Source organism: Lepisosteus oculatus, chromosome 2 (assembly GCF_040954835.1).
Source record: "Lepisosteus oculatus isolate fLepOcu1 chromosome 2, fLepOcu1.hap2, whole genome shotgun sequence".
NCBI lineage: Eukaryota > Metazoa > Chordata > Actinopteri > Semionotiformes > Lepisosteidae > Lepisosteus > Lepisosteus oculatus.
Genome location: NC_090697.1, coordinates 60,466,802 through 60,491,372, shown reverse-complemented (window position 1 = coordinate 60,491,372; position 24,571 = coordinate 60,466,802). Strand labels below are relative to the sequence as shown.

General features: G+C 37.3%; 1 protein-coding gene across 2 annotated transcripts in view; it reads left to right on the top strand.

Annotated features, from left to right (window-relative positions):
- Positions 1 to 7,753: 7,753 nt before the first annotated feature.
- Positions 7,754 to 24,571, top strand: part of extl3 (exostosin-like glycosyltransferase 3) — a 51,358-nt gene continuing 34,540 nt past the window's right edge. Inside the window, exons 1-2 of one of the 2 annotated variants that reach the window (XM_015345758.2) lie at positions 7,754 to 7,978; positions 9,831 to 9,888. The gene's annotated coding sequence lies outside the window, so the exon portion shown is untranslated. The remainder of the gene's footprint in view (positions 7,979 to 9,830; positions 9,889 to 24,571) is intronic. The other variant, XM_006625700.3, reaches the window with a different exon arrangement.

The following is a 24,571-nucleotide window of genomic DNA, read 5'->3' as shown; positions in this document are numbered from 1 at the left end:
ACAGTTTTTACCCCTGCACTATCAAAGTATTAAACTCCCAGCCTCTCTCACCTACGATCTGAACCCTCACAGTGCCTTCTCTCTTTATCAAACCTCAAACACACAGTAAAATCTACCTCTACCTCACATGTCAAGAAGCTCTCACCCCATAATTTTCTATCCTTTATTTAATTCTGTTGATGTATGATTTTGCACATGTGATGTTATTTTGCACATTACCTGTTACCTGTTGCTGTTTTGCGCATTGCCTGTCGTCTCTGTCTTTCTTTTCTTATACAATTGTATTGTTGTTGGGTTTTTTGTACTGCTTACTGTCTGAGAGCTACAGTAGCTAAATAGCATTTCGTTATACCATATACCTGTATATGAGTATAATGACTATAAACTTGAAACATGAACTTGAAAACATGAAACTTGTAATGCAGTGTCTATACCTTCCCCTCTCCAGCATTTTTTTAATTTGTGCTCATTGGCCTGAAAATACTATGTGAGGCCTTAAAAACACCCTTAACAAAGACAGGGTCTCCGTATCACTCTGACTAAAAGTATGTTGCTCTTCTAATATAAATATATGTTATCTGTACTATTTACATATACTGTGTTCTGGTATTATAGCCAAGGTGCAGAGAGATTACGCCATATCTCTTTAAAGTTTCCACTCAAGCTTTTATCAGTCTGCAAAACTGTGGCAGAGCTTCTAGTTAAAAACAAAACATTTTTCTGAACCCATTGCCTTCTCAAAGCATTCAATCTGCAAGTTAAATCAACATGAGAATACGACTCCTTATCCTTCCAGAGTTTTGTGTTTATCTCTTGTCCTGAAAACCCCTGATGAAAACTTGGTTTATGGTGACCTCTAGCAGCTATTCAGGTGTAACTACAGCTATTGTTCTGGCCTTTCTCTGGAATCTGCCTATAATACTGGAGAACGGTTGAAGGGAGACTCTAGTGTTTTGTATGGTCCGTCAGCAGGCAGAGTTAATTTGGTGATTTCCCTGTAGAGAACTCTTATCTGTTTAGAATAAGAATTATATACCAAATCCTTCAGGATTGAATGAATTGGTACCTGACAGTCAGTGCTTGCTCTGCAGAATGCCTGTCTTCACAGAGACTGAAGTAACAATATGCCTGCCACTAGAGGATGCCAGTGGCTTCACTATGGGTCTGTTGTAATATTATTGGTTAAGGGGTTTGTGTCATTATTCTCACATAGGTGTCTGTCATTTGTTTGAGCAAATAAAGTGCTTTCATGGTACTAGAGGGGGTCAGAAGTTAGGATGCAGTCAGAGTGCTAAAAGATTAGTAGTAGAGCTGGGATGTTATTTTGAGGTTCTGGTGCTTAAGACCTACTTGTGCTCTATAATAAAGCTTTCTCTATCTTAAATTGTGTTCAGAACCCCAGAGTCACCTTATTAAAGGTAGGGGACCTATCACATGCTCTTGAAAACATGAAATAAAGGGAAGCCAAAAGAAAACAAAATCCTATCGGTCTTCTGTGAGGTCCTATAAGTGAGCTTTAAGAGCAAAAAGTTTTGACCAGACTTTGCCAAGATGTGCAAATACAGCTATAATAAGATAGAATTATTGGAAATCACGCTACAGAGAAGGAAACTATTAGTAAGAGAAGCTGAGACAGTAGTGATTGTAGTTTCATCAGACTGCACTGAAGTGGCAGAGGAACTACCAGTATTGCTTTGGTAACTATAGATCACTAACTACAAGAAGGTACAACTACGAGCAAAAGAAGCTCAGGGTGCTGTTCTGAAAATCTCTGTTCTAGTGAAAGACAGATTGTAATTGAAGACTGCAGCTGATGTTGAGAGGAAGCAGAGTTGACACTTGGTTCGGCAGGCACAACAGAAGAAGCAAAGACACAGTCACGTTCATTAAACATTTGAACATCCAACTAATCCAGGAATTTGTTGATTGAAAAATATAATAGAACTCTTTGGAGGTTAACTAAGATGACTTCTGAGATTCATGTGGAAGTAATTAGACTAGAGGTCCTCAGAATCCAGAAATTCCTTCATGGTTTCTTTTTCCAGTGGAAAGGATAATAGTCTAAGCCAGCAACAGAAGGAACACAGACACATTGGATGATCACAAGTAGCAGACATCCGGAATTCATGGATTACACAGATAATCAAACAGACATGAAGTGCAGAATGACAAAGAGCACTGATGCCAAATAATAAATAGATCTCAGGTAACTGGTTGATTCTGGACTCCACATTTGTGTGGAGTCTGAATGTTATCCCCATTTTCAGCTGGATATACCAGATTCCACAGACATATTGACTTCATTAGTTGAAGTGTTTAAATTGTCCATGTGTATGAGCCCTGTGAGGGCCAAATGGTCAGATCTTGCTCTCTGAGCTTCTAAGGAGGGCTTGGGTTGCTGTCAGTTGTTTTCTTTTGTGGGTAAGACAAAAGAAAACAACTGACACTTATGGGATGATTTGAATATTTTAAAATATTTAATAGCAGCATGAAGTTTATAATATTTGCTTTATTGTGCACTCACAGCTATAGATTAACTTGTTTTTTGGTTAATGCAATGTGGATTTGGACTGCCCAAATACTGGAATAACATTTCCATATGGTGTCTGAATCTTGAAGTCTGCAATTTAACTAAGTCAAACCAACAACAAATTTTGCATGTTTAATTTATGATTCATAAGAGGAGAATACAATTCATAGATATTATGTGCCAGAACTTGCTTTCTGCCTTTAAGACCATATGCTATTCTGAAGGGCAAATTACTGCAACATACTGTAGGTGCCAACTAAATCAAAGGTTTAAATCATTATATTTTCTATATTTATTTGTGTATATTAATTACCATAATTGTAAACTGCAAAACAAGATATCCATGGGTTTTAATTAATGTTTCCTTAAACCCAAGGGAAACCTGACCTGAAATATAAAGTTTACATAGCTTCTGATTGGTGGGGAAATTGAAGTTTTAATTTAATAAAAACAAGGTCTAAATCAGGAGTCTCCAACCCTGGTCCTGGAAAACCCTGCGTCAGTTCTTCTTATAGGTCTTAGTAGCTCACCTGTTCTTTAAAGATTAGGAATGGTTGTTTATATAACTGATCAATTTTAGATCACTTGTTATTGAGGGCTGAAGGATATTCAGATATGTTTTTCTAAACTCTGAATTACTTAATTGAACTTTCCTTGGCCTTCAGTAATTTATTTAGAGCCTGCCCATGAAACTTACTGGACTGCTGAACTAGGGTTGGAAGCCCCTAGGTTAAAACCTGGGTATGCCAGGTCTGAAAACCTGATAAAGGACATGGACCCTTAAATTATTTCATTTTAAAACTGATACACCTTTTTTAAAAGATTGTTCACGACATATCCACTCTGATTATTTAGTTGTTACCTAGGCTCGAATCATCCATCCATTTTCTAAACAACTTTATCCAGCACACGGGCGCAAGGGAAGTCAGACCCTTACCCAGTAAATGACAGACGCAAGGTGGGATTGACCTTGGATTGGACGCTAGTCCATCTATGGGCACATTGAGACAGAATCATGCACACACTCACACCAGGGCCAGGTTTTACAGAAGCAACTTAACCTACTATACCAGCATGTCTTTGGACCATGGGTGGAAAAAACCTACACAAACATGGGGAGAACATACAAATTCCAAGCACCCCAGAAATTGAATCCAGGGCCCAAGCAATGTGAGGCAGTAATGCAATCACTGTAACACTGTGCCACCATATGAATCAAGGGCTCATATTGCCCCTGCTCTCACATCAAATATTTCATATTATGGTTGTGTTGGAACTGGTTAACAATGCATATGAGTGAATTAATAAAGATTGTTGATTAAGTCTCTTGAAAAAAAAGAGCAACCATTTTCTCCCAATATAATCAAATTGCTGTAAAACCATTTTGGCCTCCTTGGCAATACAACACATCCACTTTACATCATCCAGAATTCTGTGGGTTGTCTCATATTTCCACTTCCTCACTTTCCTTTTGTTACTCCAGTCTTTCTGCTGGTTTCCTATTGCTGCAATCACTCTATTCAGAAAACTAATTCTCGCCTAGCATAGGAAGGAGGAGAATTCTCTTCCACCAAACTGGATGTATTCCTACTCCATTCTCTTGCTTCCACATCCATTTTTTGTCCCATGCTTGCCCCTCAGGAGAGGAATGTGTTACCTACAGTAGCCTCATCAGTTGTCTCGTTATTCATTATTTCCTCATTATTAAAATCATGTCTAGATATAAATGTATTGTGCTTCAAAAGACATTTTTCACTCTTTTATGCACAAATTCACTGGGGGGCTAGAATAATAGAACAGCATGGGAAGAGGGGGAAGAGAAGAAAGACAAGTTCCTGAACATGACACAGTATGTCTGCAGGCTTTCACTTCAGCACAGCTCATAATGAGCTGAATCAGTTAATTTAACAGCTTCTCTCAGTTCTATAGCTGCTGAAACCTATAAATCCTATAGACACATTGCCCCTCCCCCAGAAAAGGATTGGAGACCTCTGGTCAAATGAGCCTCTAAGGCTGCCTCTCAGGTGGTCTGTATTGGTGGCCTAATTATAACGGCACCCTTCTGTGTGGGAGGCCTGAAGCTCTTATATAATGTTACAGTAATACCGGTCTAGCATTGATGTGGAATACTGGGTGAGAAAGGGGAGGATTTTGCTACTAATGTGAGTTTGTGTCTGTGTGTGCCCTACGATGTCCAAGGTGTTGAACTACATTCCACAGGAAGTTGTGGGAAGTGATCTGGTGCCCTCAATCACCTGATCAAGTGGAAGCAGACAATTGGCCAGGTGATGACCGAAAGATCAGGAAATTCTGCAACTGCTTTCCTGAAACAGACTGTAGATGCATTGCAGTTCGTAGCACAGGTGGGAGGAGGAACGTAGAAAACACTGAAGGATGGACCTGTGGATGTGAGTTTTGTGAATAATAAATAAGTATGTATAATAAATAATAAATATGTATCACTTCTGGAGTCTGTAAAAGTAAAGCACAAGTTTGCCTCTAGTAACTTAACATTGTTAAATGAGAGTTGATCATAGTCCTGGCAGTGTTCAACTATATATTATCTGTTAGGCAGAATCATACGGATGTCACTGGTCCAAAGTAATTATTGGCATCCCTGTAATTAGAGATGTACCAAATGTGTCCCCTTATTTGTAACTTTTCCTTGAGTTGTTGCCCCAACAGGTTCATTCAGAAACTGGGATCAGTACATTTTATTCACTGACCAGAAATGTACAGAAACCATCAAAAATGGAAAATGACATTCTAAAATAGAACAAGTAATAGGTTTATTCCATGCTGAAAAAAAGAAGAAAGAGAACACAACGTTTCGGCCGTGGAGCCTTCTTCAGGTGTCACTTATTTAGAGCCTGAAGAAGGCTCCACGGCCGAAACGTTGTGTTCTCTTTCTTCTTTTTTTCAGCATGGAATAAACCTATTACTTGTTCCTTTGCAGCCTACGCATGCTGACGCAGCTACCCACCTGAACTATTCTAAAATAGATCTGTTTAGGTTAAATTGTAACTTCCATTTTATGTTGGCAATGAAAATGAATAAAGATATTAGCCACAAGACATGTGAAACAACAAAATTGTTGTTGACATGACAGCAATGCCATTAGATCTCAAACGGTAAGAAAATGTGAGCCTAGTGAGTTTATCATTAGGTGATAACTAATGGAAACAGACTAGAACATGAAATGTTGCTGATGGACCAATAGGTGGCACACTTTCTCCAAACCAACTGAACATTTTGACTTCTTGTTTTTCAACGAGACATTTCACTGAGGTCCTCTCTATCAAAGTCATCCAAAGAACCCACAACGCTACTTGAAAGAGCTGAAATGTTACCTTCAGAGCAAAGTTCAGATTCGGGATTTCTCAATCTGAAACATCATCTCTGCCATCCCTCCCCATTTCAACTGGCTACTTACTTTTTGAGGCTATTTCTCTATCTTATCTTGGAATGGTAAGCTGTGTGTGCACAATGTGTTGCAGGCTAGCCCACTTTGTAATTAATTGTCAGTGATTGTCTGTTTCTAATGTTACACTATTTGGGGGCTCCTGTGGAAAATATATAGATAATCAACTGTTTTTGCTCCATGACCTACAGATATTTCAGTTCCATTGTACAGGAACTAGTCATTTTTCAGTCCAATTTCATAGTTGATGGTCATTCTGAACCTGAGCCTAACAAGTAGCAGTGAACAAAGCAGGACTATAAGATGTCTTTTGATTGTGGGACGAAACAGATACAGATTGCAAGAGAATATGCAAACTCCACACAGAAGATACCAAGGTCCAGTATTGAACCCATGAACTATAAAGCAACAGTGCTAATTGCCACGCAAATTAATTTTCTACTTTATACAACCTATTATTTCTGCTAATACCAAATATACTGTCTGTAATGGTACCCTTTGCTGGAGGAAAGGCTAGAAAATAAGCAGATGGTATTACTGAGACAAATTTTGTCATTATCAAGTGTCGTTGCTTAACAAAGCAAGGAAGTAAGGGGAACAGTATTTCTTTAATACTGTATGTTGATGTAATGTATTATAAATAATATCAGCATTGTTGTCAAGGTGGACTGATTTTGACGTTAGAGTACTTACGAATTATACTGTGTGTGCCAATTCAGTTGCTATGACCCATTTCAAAGTTACAAACAAAACATCTAAAGAGAGTTTAAGTCTGCTTTATGCAATTTTTCAAGGCACGCGATCACTGGTATCAGTTTCACTTTTAGGAGAGTGTGCTAGTTTAATACGGCTGTTCCTTGACTGTTAAAATGTTTAGATATATTATGTAAAACACCATTTGGGATTATAGTGTTTAAAAAATGGCAGTATGCATTATGGGATACATGCAAATTAATTACTGCGACCTATTTGTTAGGGAGAAAAGAACAGCAAGCTTGTTTTTTTCAGTTGCCTTGTGCCTTTTTTTTTTACAATGCCCTAGGCAGGTACAGCTGTGACTGATACAAGGAGATGGCAGAGAAAGAGCAAGTTGATGAGAACATTTTGCTTTGCAATACCAGCAAATTGTAGCCTGTTGTTTTTGTGAGAAAGCAGACAAATGTTCCTACTACAGTAGATATTCTACTACTAGATGCAGCAGATATTCTAGTATCCTAGATAACCCAGTAGTTACTAAACAGAATCTAGCAATTCCTAGATATTCTATTTCCATTTCAGAGAGATGTCTAAGTGATCCCATAATTTCTATATTACATTTTTTAATGATATTTTATGAAATGTAGTATTCACCTAAAAAAATAGTTTAAAACAAATTGTAAGGTTATTTTATATTGTTATGTAATATTAAGGTGTCTGAGGCAGTCATGGCAGTCATTAACTTAGCACACAATACATACCTCAAAGATATATTATTATCTGTTATTTTTAGTGTTTTAATTTATCTTTACATATGGATAAAAGGTCAATTACCATAAATTTATTGAAACAAGAAATACGTGTTATTGTTGTGGTAATGCTGTCTGAAGAAATACAGATAATGACTGTCTTCTGACAATTCAATCCCCAAAATTTAGTTTAACTGTATATTTCTGCGCACTGTGTTGTAATATTTGAAGTGTCCGGCTCTCGGCATCATCTCAGCGTTTATGAAATACCTTTGCATAATCGCTAAGGTACCTTTGTGACCATCAGGGGGAGCCGCTCTTCTGTAGTTTAGGGTATGTTCCCAGAATGCACTAGCTGTAGCAGCTCTTGCCTAAACCAGCCCTCCTTGAACAATGCGGGCTTGATTATGTACACCGACCTAGAGCGAATCTTTATTCCTAGATTTAATATCATCAAGGGGTAATTCGTGGGAAAATAAACATACGTATATATCGATTTGAAATGTGGACCTAACGCTGAGGTTGCAATTTCCTTCCAACCGGAAGAGCATTTGTTTTGGATTATTGGCAGGCAGATAACCGGTAAGTAAGATTGATCTCGGTAGTGCTTGTGCTGGTGTCGGGGTAAAATTAGCCAGATGGCCCTCTCGTTTGCCTCTCACCCCTCTGTGTTGTGAAGATCGGGGGGACAGATAGTGCGGTTTAGAGTACGTTTGATACGTGGTGCTGCATTCCAAAAGAAACGAGATTTAAACGGTTACTTGTCTTCGCCAATGACGGCTGCATGTTTTCAGCTTTTAATTGCAGAACCTTTTCAGTTTTAGCCAAGCACTCGCTCCAATGTCGACGATGTGAGCAGGCAGTCTCCCTTTCCCCAGCTACATGTTCTTATTTGCAGATATTTCTCGCAACTGCAATAAATTGCACTTTTAGTCTTCCGCTACAGCTGTTGTATCCCAAGAGGACCCAACTGGAAATAACCATTTGTAACAAGTACCTGCTATATGATGCTAGATGGAGGTTATAATTTCGAACCTCCTAAAACTAAACCGATAAAATAGATCTGGTCAAATGTGGACGTGTTTAAAAATAAAACGAATTAATTTTTACAAGCTCTAAGTCGCACGAAATCATTAGTTGCTAGTTTCACAGAGTAGCAGCTCAACCGATACATTCCTGAAAGACGTTATGACTGTCTGATGCATGAATTCTAGTATAAGACACCTGGATGTTGAATCATACGAAAATGTTTCTCTTTCATTTCATGTAGTTTTTAGTTACCCGAGACTAAAACCAGAACTGCATTCCATACTGGTTTCTATACGTTGAAATGTCGGTGCATGTAGAGTGAATTAATTAAAAACCTTCATGTTCACACTGCTTGTCTGATTAATTTATGTTCTAGCAGGTACGGCTGTTTTATTTGAATTGTTGCTTAACGCGACAACCTTTTTAACATTTGGCATTAATGGATACGAGTCTGTCATTCGTGTTTTATATAGTGAGCGTGGATGTAATGTTGGTTGCATGGATTTACTAATCTAAAATAATTTAGACAAAGTAAACACATGTACACCACACATGTTTTTGTGTAAAGCTGTGCTTTATGTGGACAATACTGTATCAGCAGTCTTGGTATACGAGAATGCGCCCCCCCGTCATGGTGTCTTCTGGATGTACTGTAGGAGTAGGTTTACTGGATAGTGGTTAAGAATATAACGCACACTTGCTCTGTGAGCTTCGTGTCTCGTTATCGGCCTAACCACTGGAGAATTGTGATGCCCTCATCTTTTTCTACATATTTAACACATTGTTTCATTTGGCAAAGGGCAACACCACCAAGTATGTGTGAACTATTACTCATATTGGCAAAGTTCTAGTTCGAAATATAAGATGCAGAAATTGTGGGCACTTAGTATTTCGAAGGTTTAGAGCTATAGTATTAAATTGGTCTGTTCCCACTTAATGTGCAAGAGAAAAGTTTTTTTTAATCCAAAAAGTAATGATAAGCTATGCATGGTAGATGTTCCAGTGAATGCACGCAATCATGTGCACAGCTCAATGACTGTTTGAGACTCATTGACGTCAGTAAAAATCATACATAATCATATATCGTACATAAAAGTATGTATGTAATGCCTCGGTCACAAATCTAGAATTTTTAAAAAAGTAGATGTTTATAACCAGGAGCTCTAGAAATTTCATCACCATAGTGTCATGTTTAGGCATTCCTTTTTTGTTGCAGAAAACATTGCTTTGGTTGTTTCTAGGCATTTACACAGTTTTGTTTGCTGAGGGGGTGGTGCAGAGATGACTTGAGAAAGTTACAGAACCTACATGAGAGAAATATGATAAGTTGTAAATGGATTTCAGTGACAAGCAGCCATTCCTGCAAAAGACTCTAACCTTTTCAAAATGTATTTTTATCTTCTAGTTTAAAGCCCAGTAATCCATCAAAACTCAAATGCCAGAGTTCCTTTCACAGAACAGAGGTCAGTGTGCCATCCTGCTATGCTTCATGCAGCAGTTAGGAATGGGTTTCCTGTCTTGAGGCTACTGTGGAAACCTTTGATAGCAGCACTGCTTAATAAGTGGATTTGACAGTTCACACAGCCTAATGTTCAGTTTACTCTCTAGCATTGATGGAACTTCCTTCCATTGATAGACATCTCATATGAAAATTGTGACACAGTGCTGGCTGCATTTTAATCACTTGGCATTTTCCAATAACTGCTGAAAGTCACATGCGACTCAAATACTGGTTCCAGAGTAGCCATAAATGAAAAATTGTATTGCTAGGGTACACTGTATCCCCACAGGATACTTTTTAAATGGATTGGAATTTAGTCTTCATTCAGCTTATGGGGATATTCAGTGGACAATTTTAGAAACCAAATTATTTGTAGGGTGGTGCACTCTATTAAAGAGACCAGTGAAGAACATCACGTTGTATGTAGACTGCTCAGTTTCAAACTTTATTCAATCTTGATCTTTACTGTTTTGTAAAAAAAAAAATGCTTAGTACTTGCCAAAATCCTTTTTAATTTATCATATTTGTATCATACATTCATAGAAAAATTGTTAACCAATGTCAAGCTTTAATGTCTGAGTTGATGTAAACGTTTTTTGGTTAATTTCTGTTAATTTCGGAAGATGTCTGCCCGTGTCTGTGTAGAATGGATATGCATCAACTGTTGCTTATATGTTTAAGAAATACACATAAAAAACTTTTAATCCTTGATTTAAGAAACATAACAATGTTGTGTTAGTACTACTTTCCTTTCAGATTCCTAAATGCAAAGTATTTTCCTGTGTTTGTATCAGAAATCCTCTGCCCCTCCATTGGATTTTTAATATTCATGTTATTTATGTTCTTCTGGTTATTTTAACAACGTATGAATGGTAGATGCTAGAAATATGAATCAGCAAGGGAAACAACACAGTAGCTTTAAAACTGCACTGGAAAATAGAGGAAGTCAATATAAATTGAATGACTGTTATTGGTGTTATTCCAGTGTATATTGGAATTGGTTAAACCAATTTAATTTTGCTTCTTGGATGTTTTAATATTTTTAGTAAATAAAATATCAAATCAGAAGTAATAACCTATATACAGTCTACCCAATTAACAGTATATTAAAAGTTTGTTCAGCTTAAAGGAAATTAAGTTCATAAGGATAAACAATTTAAGGAAATTGTGTTAACAAAAAAATTAGTATTTTTTCGACAAACTTATGTCAAAAGACTGAAGGAATAGCTATAGATGCGCATGGCATTTAAGATGCTACACAACTAATTGTTTTCATTTTTTATTATTTTGAAATCACATGCTGTCTGTAGTCTGGAAAAAAGGAATTCTAATGCCTTTAACCTGCTCAGTGTGCTTTGGTGAATGATGATTGATGCATTTTTCTAAGGTAGATCTCACAAATGTGTAAACTATACTTTGAAGCCACGTGTCTGCTCATCTCATTATACTCAAGTAGTATCTCCCTACATAATTATATTGTTATTTTCTAGTCATCTGTACTGCTTAGAAGGTAATACAATTAAAGTAAGTCATAATCTAAATTACAGCAGTTCTGCCTCAATTTAACTTTTAAGGGATGCAATACAGGCTGTAAGTCCGCAAAGCCTGGTTTGTACCAACCTATAAATATTGTTGTGAGATTCTGTTCGATTTCTCTCTGAGGACGTGGACAAACAGGTGTGTTTTCACTGGTCTCTTGAGTTTCTAGATTGTCACATGTCACATGTTGTCCCAGTTTAGCCCAGAAATGTTCAGTGGCGCTCAAGTCTGATGAGTAGAGCACTCAGAGCATAACTGTTACATTTTCATCTCACAAGAAAGCTGTTGTTACATGAGCAGCATGATTATATGTGTTGTGCAGAAGGAGCCCACATAAAGGGCAGCAAGTGAGGTCCTAGAACTTGATTCTTTTTTAAGTTATTCTTAAGTATAAGTAATTTTACCTGTTAAGCTATTACAGGTGGAGTTTTGTAGTGACTTGAAACTCCTGTCCAGACTGTCATTGTTATCCCACCCAATACTTTTTACTTGGTGTTGTGACTTGTAGTCTTTATCATTGACTGATCGTGCTTGGTTGTATCATCTTGACAGGTTGGAAATTGAAGGTTGTGAACATCTCTGACAGTAAGAAATAGTGTACTGTCAAAGAGTAGTCTTCAATATATGGATGGAACAAAGGCATTGCACTCTTGATAAGCATAGCATATTGGTTCCTTTCTATTTTTTCTTAATTTTCACCAGGCTTGACATTCAGTGGGTTAAATTACCTCATCACCTGTGCCCAATCATATGTCTTACTGATTGGGTGATTCAGTGCTTATGAACATTTCACAGTCCATTGAGTTTCCAAAATTAATATCCCCTATTAATAAAACCATTTATAATTTTATATTATTTATAATTTTATAAATTATACTGATAATTTTCTTTTGATACTCAGTATAATGTCTGCTCTAACTCAGGCATAATGTACAAATGTGAGGCTTACAATGTGGATCAGGTTTACTTTTTTCAGTAACTGCATAGAATAAGATTTATTTTATTCTTATGCCTTTTATTATAAAGAGCGTATACAACAACATCACAGTCTTTGTCTCTAAAATCTTTATTTTGTTAGGGTTTAAGGCTTAAAAATGGTTAAAGCTTAAAGGGTTAAGAGTTTGAAACTTCTGTTAGATTTGTTTTCATGTTGGAATTTTTCTACACTGTGTTAAGGTTTGAATTGAAAGTAATTAAATAAGTAATTCTTACAGATGGAAACAAAGAGTTGGTTACAACTGTTATCAAGCTTGCCCATGTCAAAATGTATTTATTTTCTGTCTAATAAGATCTTCATAAGAGGCACTATTACTTAACATACAACATAAAGCTACCTTATTCTTTACCAGTAAAGCCAGACAAGATCCATAGGTTTTTGGAAGACTGTGGGGAATACCCTACTCCTCACAGTAACCTGGGCAGATTGGAGAATAAGTTTGGTCAGGTGATGATTTAAATTTCTCTTAACTATTCTCTTCTAATCCCTGAGTGATTGATCAGTCATTTCTTCATCCAACTATTTTCTAACCACTTCTTCCACTTCAGGGTTACGGGGAATTTGGACCTATCCCGGCAAGCATGGGGCGCAGGGCTGGGTACACCCTGGACGGGCCGCCAGTCCACTGTAGGGCAGACACACAGACCCAAACACGCACGTGCTCATACCAAGAGCCAGTTCTCTCAGATGTTAATTAACCTGCGAGTATGTTTTTGGACTGTGTGAGGGAAGTGGATCACTTGGAGGAATCCTACGCAAACACGAGGAGAACATACAAACTTCACGCAGATAGCACCTCAAGTCCAGAACTGACCACAGGGCCCCAGCGCTGTGAGGTAGCAATGCTAACTACCGCACCATCCATCAGCCATTTAAGTGTATCGTAATCAATTAAATGTCAGACTTCTTCATCTATACCCCTACATTGCTTTATTTGGCACGTTTTTGTGTATTGATAAAATTGTATATTACTGTTTTAACTGATTTCTAGTAGCCATAAGGTATTCAGTGAATTTACAGTTCCAGGTTCTAATAAGGAAATAAAGGAAATCAAATCACTTCAACCTGGATGCTTTGTAGGGTAAATTAGAATGTGGCACTGGGATGGCAAAGCAGTTTCATGGTGCATTTTAAAGAAGTAGAGTATGCCCAGGATCAATTAGGAAAGAACATAATGCAAAAGTGATCATTCTGTTTTCTGAATATTTAGTCATAGATCTTGATTAAATATAGATTATGTTTAAAAATGATTTTACATACACAGTATAGCTGTGTTTTTCTTAAAACCAGAAAATGCCGCACCCACCCACACATGTGCCTTTTTTTTAAACCATTGTGTTGTAAAAGAAAGGAAGCAATATTTAGATATGACACACAGACTCTGAGCTTTCATGTGTGTGCCAGAAAATATTTCCGCAGTTAGAAAATGCAAAATTTGGCAAGTCCTGCTAGGTAAATACACATTTAAATAACAGAAAAGGGAAATGGTTTTACTTTAAAAAAATATGGTTCTGATTAAGATATGAAAATAGGGGTGCTCACCAGGAATAGTTCTCCAGAATGTAGATTTCAGGGATAATAATCATTTAAAGTGAACACCTGCACCTGCAAGAAAGCACCTACTGAGGGTAAAACAAAAAAATCATTTCTGTGGTAAACATTAGGCAGAAATTGAAGACTTGATAGCCTTTTTTTCATTGCTTCACGTACTCTTACAACTCTTTTGCCTTTGGCAATGTGCTTTTGCATAGTGTAGAAGTGGGTGAAATAACTCATGGGGCAGTGTAATAAAATATTTTTGAGTCTACAGAATAAACTCCAGTTTTTTTATTATTGTTTCAGTGTTCACTTATCCTTGCTTTCATACTACTCTGCTGGTGAATGTTGTATGTAATATTTTTAGGCCAGATTAATGTTTCTGGCTTACACAGATTTGTGTTCACAGCACTTTTTGGTTCCACTAAAACAAGGCACTACATGTGAAAGGTCAAAGCACATGCTGTTTTTGTTTAGATTATAATTGGCTTATTTATGGCATTTTGTTTCTAACTGGTGTCTTTTAGGTCCCAGTACCTAGAATTTTAACGTTTGTACACTTTCATGATCTCTGTCTTCAGTAGCAACTTTTTTATTCTAAAATGATTTATACAGAAATATATTTTTCTAATTTTCTTAGGCTGGAATATTGCCTGGTATTTTACAGTGTTTACTATACCAAAGTTTTCACATTTGCTTGTTACTTTGAGAGGAAAACATATATTTAAATAAGGACATTTGTTCCTAATTTAATCAAAGTTGTTATAAACATTTACATGTTGGAAGCATGACACAAGTATACCAAAGAGAAATGCGTGCATAAGTTTGTCCGTTAAACATTGATATCAAATGTTTTTCTACATTAGGTAGGTATTTTGTAGAAAAAGATCAAAATTATCACTAGAAAAAAGTAGTCTTGTTTCTTCATTCACATAAAACATGCAAAAGCAGCTGTTTAACAGTATGGTTAAATAATTTTGCCCAATGTTGACACCATAAAATGGCTATGAGATTGTGTTTAGGTACCTTTGCAGCCTTGGCGGCAAAACACAAATCAGAAGCCATGTGGAAGTGCCTTTAAAATTGAGAACAGGAACAACTACTGTATGCAAATGGTTGAAGGATTATGTAACAAGCTTCCCAGCCATGTTATTGAACCCACCATCCTGGCTTCTTAAGAAACAGCTGGATGAGGTTGTCAGATAATAAGCTTCTAGCTACCATACAGGCTAGATAAGTTGCATATTCATTTGTAACCTCTGTGATGTTCTTATGTTTGGTAAGTAAAGGTACTTGATGCAATAGAATAAGAAATAAGAGAAAACAAGACGGCTTTTTGTTTTCTATGGGGATACAAGATCCTAATCAGTGGTACGTCTCACTGTTTGTCCATCAGTTTTTAGAATGCCACTTTTGTCTGGTAATGGTCACAGTAACCCATAACCTGTCTCCTAGAAAAGCAGAGTGAGATTTGGGACTAAACCCCGCACGGCCTGCGAGTCCATCACAGGTATTATCAGGAGATCAGCCAGCATGTCTTTGAAAGGTGTCTTTGGAAAACCATAGCAAAAACCATGTGAATGCAGGGAGAAACATGGATTTCCATCCTATTCTGGAATCTAAACCAGGACCCAAGAGCTGTGAAACAGTTGTGGTAACCACCGAGCCACCATTATACCTCTGCATTACTCTCTGATTTAATGTTTATAATAAATGTTTATTCAGAAGGAAGAATCAAAGGAGAGCTGGGATTTACCATTACTTCAGATTTTTCAGAGGTTTTAAGTTACTTTTACTATCCATTGATGTCTCTCCCCCTCAGTAATTTGACGTTGGTTTCACTCATCATTTACTTAACCAAAGGAGAAACAACAGGTTACCACTTCCTGTCAGCCTCTTTTCTTTCTGTGCTCTGCAGAGTTTGGATGGGGATTGTTTAGTGATGTGACTAATGTGAGAGGCGGCACAATACACTGGACCTGGGGCCAATTGCATTTAGAGCTGCGTTGGTGGTTGAAAATACAATTAAGAATTTTGTTTCATTAAAACTAATTCCAATTAGGGAGAGGAAATTATTATTACAATAATGTATATAAATAAAAGTTCATCTGTGTTTTGACTATCCTAGGAATTTAAGACCTTCTAATCTAGCATGTAAGAGAGCATCTCTTACTAAAAAGGGCTCAAAAGGGACAAGTGAAGCTGGTATTGCAAGATATTTGGGACGCCATGGGCAAGTTGCTTGATGAAATTGCCTGGTGCCCAGCAGGACTGCATACTTCTGGGTGGGGGGCTGGATAAAAAAACATGGCCATGGACCCAAGTAACTGTGAGTACTCATTTAGAAATAAACATTCTCCTAGTTTTGCTTGTGCTTCTGGAGCCAAAGCTGTGAGTCTGTGACAATAAGTTCTGCCTCAATAAATCCTAGCCACCAAATGATCCACATAAATTACAGTCTATCAAAGGTTCATTTTCATTAAAGGTTCATTAAATTACCGTTCATTTTAATTACAAATTACACTGTAAAAATGGCAATTGAAACTAGGGTTAAACCATACTAATGTTTGCCTAAAGTTTTGTGAGAAAACGGAAGCTGGCTTGTTTGCATAGCTCAAAGTGGTCAGGGGTCAGAGACAGAATATCATTTCAGATAAAAATGGGCACTTCTCTGTTGAAGTGGGCTGTTCAATGTATTAAGTTCATCTGAGCAGCAGACTTATAAAACTGGAAAGCTTTGGGGAAATTTCTTATACAATCTGCTTCAGGGTGAAATATATATTTATCTTTCTAATTATTAATTAAGTCTTTCTAATTAAGTTGCAGTTCCTATTAAGTCTGATTATTTCCTGAAAGTAGATTTGGGAATTGCAATTCATTGGAGAATGATATGCATCTCTTTCTCAAAGAAATATTCTTTAAGAAACTATGGCACATAAAGCAGTACAAATGCAACATATTATCTTTGTATGAAGTCCTTTTCTTTACAGGAGGCTGGTTAATAACTTTTTCTGAATACTGACTCTTCCAGCTGTTCTCCAGGGTTAAAAAGTTAGATAAGCACCATCCCGAACCCTCAGAGAATATCACATTAAGGAGTCAAATATCACAATTGCAATTTAATTTGCATTACTGTATTTTCTCCTGCAGCAAGACAGAACTGCTCTTTCCACTGTGGAGTTGTTATTTGCCTATATTAAGCGGTCTCCTGTCAAATTGTTAAAATAAGATTAAACTAAAGTAGAACTAAATGCTTTTTCAAGTGGTAGTTAGACTAAGTGAGCATGGGTTCAGTACTAAAAGTCAGATAAAGAGAATAATAACATTTCAATCTTCCCCCAGAAAGGTCTTGTGTAACAGTGTTTGGGACTGGAATAAAATTCTTGTCAACAATAAGGTGTTCGCTACATTATGTAAAGTCTTGTATGGGTGCCACCTGCTGTGGTTTTTTGATGGATTTTTCCCCTTTGTGAAATGAGAATGGCAGTCTTGACTATTAGAAACTTTTGGTTTTTTGAGCCATGCTGTTGACAGGGGTAAAAGATAAACAGGTGATTGATAAAAATGTTTGTTTAATAGATAAGTGAGGTTAAGGTAAACATTCTTTTTATGTCAGCTGATATTTATATGAATAAACAATTCCTTTTGCAATTAAATGCTTTAGGACAACTCTCCTTCCACACATATGCATTACAATGATGGTGACTGAAAATGGTGCAAAAGCTGGCTTTAAACGTTTTACAAAGTATGTAAGATTTAACCTGACAGACTGAAATTTATATTTTGTCTTTTGCTATGTTTCCTTTCTCCTTTCCTGATGTTATAAGGCAGAAAAAGGCAGCAGAACAACATAAAATGTGATCTAAAAGCATGTGGCATTCATCCAGTGGAGGTGGCCATAACAACAGTCTTGAGAGTTTGTGCGGTTTTATAAACCTTACTATAACTACTGTGTGATTACTCATATGCCAGATTTCTCATTTGTTCCAAATATTTAATAGCTGCCTTCATTACAGAAATTAGTTTACACCTGCTGGATAGGGGTGTTTTATAAACTGGTTGGCTACCCCTATTCATATAGTTCACTGTATACAAATGATATATTGGTCAGCTACAGTTGAGTATATAAAAGTAAAATAAACTTATCACCCTCATCATGTTCTGTATAGCTTTTCTCACAGGAAAAAATAAGACTTAAGAATGTAGTAGTTCATATTTCACGCTTCTCAAAAGACCATTTAAATGTGATTTTAGTTGCTTACATATGAGTAAAATTATGCAAAGTATTTGAAACATACCAAAAATAATGCAGTGGACATTATTGTAGATCAACAGATAAAAGATCTATTGTCATAATAGATCTTCTTTTAAATCTGCGTTTTCAAAGAAGAGTTTCTTAACTCCTATTGCAGAAAGACATCCTGAACCAAAATTATCCTGAAACTAGGTTCACACCTTCCCCTGACTCTCAACGACAGACTTGTTTCCTTTAAATCCTCTCTATTCATTTGCAGGTTTTGACTTTACACCTCTCTCGACTTCGCACCACCTGAGTGCCCATTCTGCCTTCCCCCTGCTCCCACCTCCTCTACACTCCCAGCATTTGTTCCCCTTTGCTATATAAGCTGCTGACCTCCCTGTCTTTCTCACACCCGATGAAGGCTCCACAGCTGAAACGTTGTTTCCTTTCTTCTCTTTTTAGCATGGAATAAACCCTTACTTGTTCCTTTGTAATCTATTCATGCTGACTTGATACCTACTTGAACTGCTTCATAGTGTAAGTCTATTTCAAACATCACTATGCAACAAAAGGAATATCAAAATATGTATTTGCATTTTTGTCGATAAATTGCACCTGCAGAATTGCATATGAAATGGTTAAAGAGCAATAGTGTTGTTGACAGTAGTTGCACTTCAACTTGGAATATAAGTCACTTGTGTCAAAGTCTGTTTAACGGTGTAGACATCCTCTCACGAGGCACCAATAAATGTAGGGGTTTTGTGCATTTACTGGGACAATTATTAATTGTAGCAGTAAGTCACAAAATGATTCTTTGATGGCTATTAGCAGACCGACCTTGCGAGATAACTCGGCAACACACACGGATTCTAGTACACGAGAATACATTTATTAATCCATAAAATGTGCATATAAACATAACAGATCTTATCAGTGAGGGTTAGCAGAATACAAAAGGTATATATTAGATCACGAAGAGTTACCAACCAAGGGGGACGTACATTCAGTATATCATTCATTTATACCATTTGTAAATGAACTTGGATTACAGCTAGATATTCTAAAGCAAGTACGTCACCCATAGGAAGTAAATTGATATCAACTGGGGTTGAGGTAACAATTGAATTCTTGAGCTGTAGTGCAGAATGTTGAATACTCATCCAATCTGTGGGGATTTAGATCTCCCGCTGACACAAAGGAACAGTGGCAGGCTGTTGCTGTGTCCAATCGGTGTTCTCTGGCCCAGTGCCAAACAGTGCTGGTTCGACAGGAGAGAAGGAGGGAGACATTTCTGCTGTGATGTGCTGCTGATGCTCTCTGAAGACCGACTAGTTGGTTCTGGCTTTACTAGCGAGAGTTTATGCACATGGAAAGTGACTGCAGGTCTAAGCAGGTCACACTCTTTAGACAGGAGGAAGATTCAGCTGTCCAGAGTTCTGACCGTAGTTCACTTGTTGATCAGGTGATCGTTCGCGGTGGGTTCACGAGGCTTGCTGCTGGGCTCTTAGAACAAAGGAAAGTCCTGGCACTCGTAAACACTGGCTGTTACGTGATTGTCCAGGAGGAGCACGGAGAAGCCCTGTGCGGCCTGTTTTACCTGGAAGAACTACGGTCATTCATTGATTAAACGTTCCGTGGGCATTCAAGACCCACGTGGGGTTACCCTGCCCTGCCAGTTCCTGATTGGCTGATCTAGGTGGAGGATGAGTAGCCATGCGCTCTGACCTTGGGGTTGTAAACAACTTGGGATGAGACTCTCCCTTGGAATCTCCCAGACAGTAAGGTGCCAGAGATTACCATTTAATAATTGCTTACACTTATATAGCGCTTTTCTGGACACTCCACTCAAAGCGCTTTACAGGTAATGGGGACTCCCCTCCACCACCACCACCAATGTGCAGCATCCACCTGGATGATGCGACGGCAGCCATAGTGCGCCAGAACGCTCACCACACATCAGCTATCAGTGGGGAGGAGAGCAGAGTAATGTAGCCAATTCATAGAGGGGGATTATTAGGAGGCCATGATGGGGGAAAGGCCAGGGGGGAAATTTGGCCAGGACACCGGGGTTACACCCCTACTCTTTTCAAGAAGCGCCCTGGGATTTTTAATGACCACAGAGAGTCAGGACCTCGGTTTTACGTCTCATCCGAAGGATTACCATTTATTAGGGTGGCTGATGAATCTCAGCTTTGGGAGTTGTTCCTTATCAGGACACTCTTATCAGCTAGAAAAACACCTTGAATGTGAACCAAATGGAATGGCCTCTCTGTATCCAGCACCACTGAGATGAGAGACAGAGGAACTGGCAAGGGAGCAGCAAACTTAATTCCTGTATTTTTAATAAGCGTTGCCGCTACAGCGGGTTAACAGATATGGTTAAGTAAATATTTTATCTCCACATTTTTTTCCACTCTTTAACATTGGGAAATACAGTAATGGAGTTCATTTTTGGTCTAGCCCAGTAAAAAGGTATATTGGCAAAGACAGATGCCAAAATGAAACTGTTTTGAAGCTTGGCCTCATTTCCACTACCACATGACTGTTTGAGGTGCATCCCAGTTTGATCAATTGCAGAGTCCAGAAGGGTGGCTGCCTAAATTTCCACTGCAGTTTCTCCAGGCATGCTACTGTCTAATAAGTGCTTGGCCTAATCTAATGTAATCTAATGTCAGACAGGATTTCAGCACCCAAGCATTGTATGCAGTGCCAAAAGAGAAGTTTGTAAACCCTCTTTACTGATACATTTTTGTGTATTTTAGATCTAAAATGTAATTAGTTGTTTTGAAATTCTTAATACAATATGCCAATATACGTATGTGAATAAGTATTATATAAATAATATATATTTAGCTTTCACTTTAATCCGTTCTAAACACCCTCCATATCGAAACACTGGGACCTTATAAACTAAACACTTAAATATTATACCAAGGTTATTCTGTGTATGCAGATTACTCTACATCTTTTCTTTATGTCACAAAACGACTTTTCCTAATCTTCAAACCCACTCTACTGCTGTCTAATGGTGTGAAAGCACAGCAGCCCATAGGACTTCACCTGTGCCATCTAGACTCCCTACATTTCAATGTAAGTACTGACAATATTCCTTTCTTGCAGGAGCCTAGATGCACACTAGTTGCCCCTTTCTTCCTGGCTGCTAATATATACCAGTTAACTAATCAACGGGAGTGGCCAGTTACACACAGCCAATCAAACCCAGCACATCGTCAGTGTGTCACCTTAAACTGTGAGCGTTTTAGTGGCCTGTCATTGTATCTGGTGGATGGCACCTCTCTAGGCTCCAAAATGTACCATCAGTCCTCTTTTGGAGAACCCTGCACAGTCCACTGTTCAGTTGTTCTTCCCAGTACGATTTTCAGATTCTTATTCTTACATATCAGAGAGCTGCAAACCTCTGGTCAGACAGCATGAAAAATTGTGATTTCATCAGGAGGCAAGCAGCCACTCATTAACATACATATTAAAAGAAAAAATAAACTGATTTGAAAATCAGGCCAGCTGAACTTGATTTGCTGGTAAATACATTGTTTTACTTTGTGATATTTTTATTCATGAGCTACAGAGCAGAGCGTTTAAAATCTTTTCACGAAGTTTCAGGTTTTGGAAAGTGCCTTGAAAAAGCTCTTTATAACATCCTTGTACTTTAGGCTGTGTTCTTTTTGTGTTCTGGAAATTACTGCTTGAATTATTAAAATGTGTGTACCAAAAAGCCTGATACTGTTCCATGTGGCTAATTCAGCAATTCCGAGATCATGGAAAATCAGTAGCCCTTTTATTTTTTTAGATTTCCAGTTATAGACTGTATAGGATGTATACTGTAAAGTGTCATTTGTGCATTTGGTGTGCATATTTTGGAAAAGCCCTTTATGTTGTCATTTCATGCTTTAGGAAAAAATGTAAGTGTCTTAGCTGACACCCTGGCTTTTGTCAGCTAAGAATCTTGTGGTTTTGTTTTGTGTCTGGGCATAATGTTTTTTTAACACATTAGAAATATTAACCGCAGATCACTTGATACATTTAGCATTAGTATTAAAATCTTTTTTGAAACATTTCGAAACAAGACTGAAAAACCTTTCATTGAAACAATGTATTATCTTTCGTGTCTGTTTTTTAATTCTCAATTTTCACTTTCTCTCAGGACCAAGAGGTAGTTGTCAGAAAATGATCAAAGATTATACTGTGCTGCGTTACATTATCATGTTCCGTACAGCATTTTCTGTAAAAGGTTTTTTTTTCTTTCCTGTAGTTGTGCTTCAAGAAAAAAAATCTGAGCTCATTTACTGACGCATCATTCTGGCACCTTTGCGTATATGTAATATGATCCACAGAAAATGGTTTCGAAGGCCTCTCGCTGTTTCTTTCCACAAGTGTATTCATTTTGTAGCTGGAGGCAACACAGACTGTGTGGTAGTTTGAATCATTTCATGATTAAACACCACGTGCAGTTAGTCTGTATGTAGCACGGCACTTCATGTTGCAAGATCAGTTATCCTTTTACTGTATCTGTGCAAAACAGTACAGGTACCTGAAATTTAATAAGTGTTACTTCTATTAGATTTTGAAATTTAACAAATATTTTGCATTACAAAGTACGTCTATGCACAAGTACATGATTTCCATTGAGTTTTTTGTGTAAATTTAAATAGTATTTCCTTTAAACTTGCATATTTCAAAATATCACAGAGCTGTATTAAGGTTTTTAAGATTGGTTGGCTAGTCTCACTGCCTTTGAGGATACGAGACTTGACTCTTTTCATTACATGATTTTTTTGTTTCCGTCTCTGTCAGATTATGCAAATTTGTTAAAGACTGCCAGATCAAGTTTATGTAAAATGGATGAAGTTTTTAATGAGGACTGTATTAAGTACAATAGTGTTGAAGTATTAACGTTAATATTCAAAATTCACTACAGGCATAATTTATATGTGTATAACGAATATAAATAACGCACAAAAACATATAAACAAAAAACATTTTTTACCAAATGTCTTGCTGTTAGTAAAATTTTAAATGTTAAACAGTAGCTAAATCTTTTAATCTCCTATACTGTACATGTTATATATAATACATGTAGAGAATTGTTTGGGATTCTTGACCAACCTGGACACGATAAAATAAGATGCAATAGGAAACCAGATATGATTTACCAAACTCATACATAATTAAATGTTTGACAAGTATGGGAAGGTTTATGGTTAATTTTAGAAGGATTTTAAAGAGCATGAATTATCGGAACCGTGTATATATTATCACGTTGTACAAAAGCTGAGGCACGTCTACATATCTCTAGTATGACATTTGTTAGCTAGACGCTTGGGGCATTTTAACACAAGTATCTTGCTTATTTTTTTTTTCTGACAACAGAGGTCATCTAACATAATGCGATAGCCACAAATCTCTTCTGAAGTCGCCTTAATTAGGAATATGTTCTGCCTCTGTACTCAGAATCTTTGTATTTAAAATTTGCTCTATATACCTCACTTTCCTCTCCTTCGTTACACAATTTTGTTGTCTCAGTAATGCTGAAAGTTATTGATATATTTGCACAGCGAATGTTCTATACAGTCCTGAACTGGTTGCTTTGCTTTAATATGGGTGTGCTGATGTTATTGGATGGGGAGAGGGGGACGCTCAGGCGAATGGTGGTCATAGTCTCACAGCTCGAACATCCTGGGTTTAGTTACAGCTTTGGGAGCCTCCATGTGAGGTTTGCATGTTCTCCCCATCTTCGCTGGGTGTTGTGTTTCCCACCCCAGAGACATGGGTGGGCAAGAAGGGAAATTTACATTGGAGTGTTGATTAGTTTCAGTAGCAGCGATGAGATTGTAGGGATAAAGAATCAGATGAGCCTCATGTGGCTTTTCTAATGTTCTTTGAAATTACACTTTTGTTCAAGAACATTAACACCTTGTCCTTGCAGGAGGTTGCTTTGCTCACACATTTGACAAAATACTCCTCAATTATCACCTTCCATGAAACTAATGTTTCCAAAATTTTCCAGAAATGGAATAAAGGCATTTTGTTTCCACTGACTACTGGAAATAAAATGTAATAAGTACAGGTAATTGGAACATTTTGCTACAGATTCTGAGTGTATTATTTTTAGGTATTGTTTCATATCAAATAAAGGAAAATGGGGGGTAATGGAAAACCTGCCTTTAATAGCCATTTTGTGTGTGCTTTTTTTAGAAAGGCTTTTATCGGTTATATACACTATCCTCTAAATGTATGGAAAACAGTCAAACAGTTTGTATTTTTGATCATGAGAGTAATATGATAAGCTTTTATTTTTGGGTAAATTCATTAAAT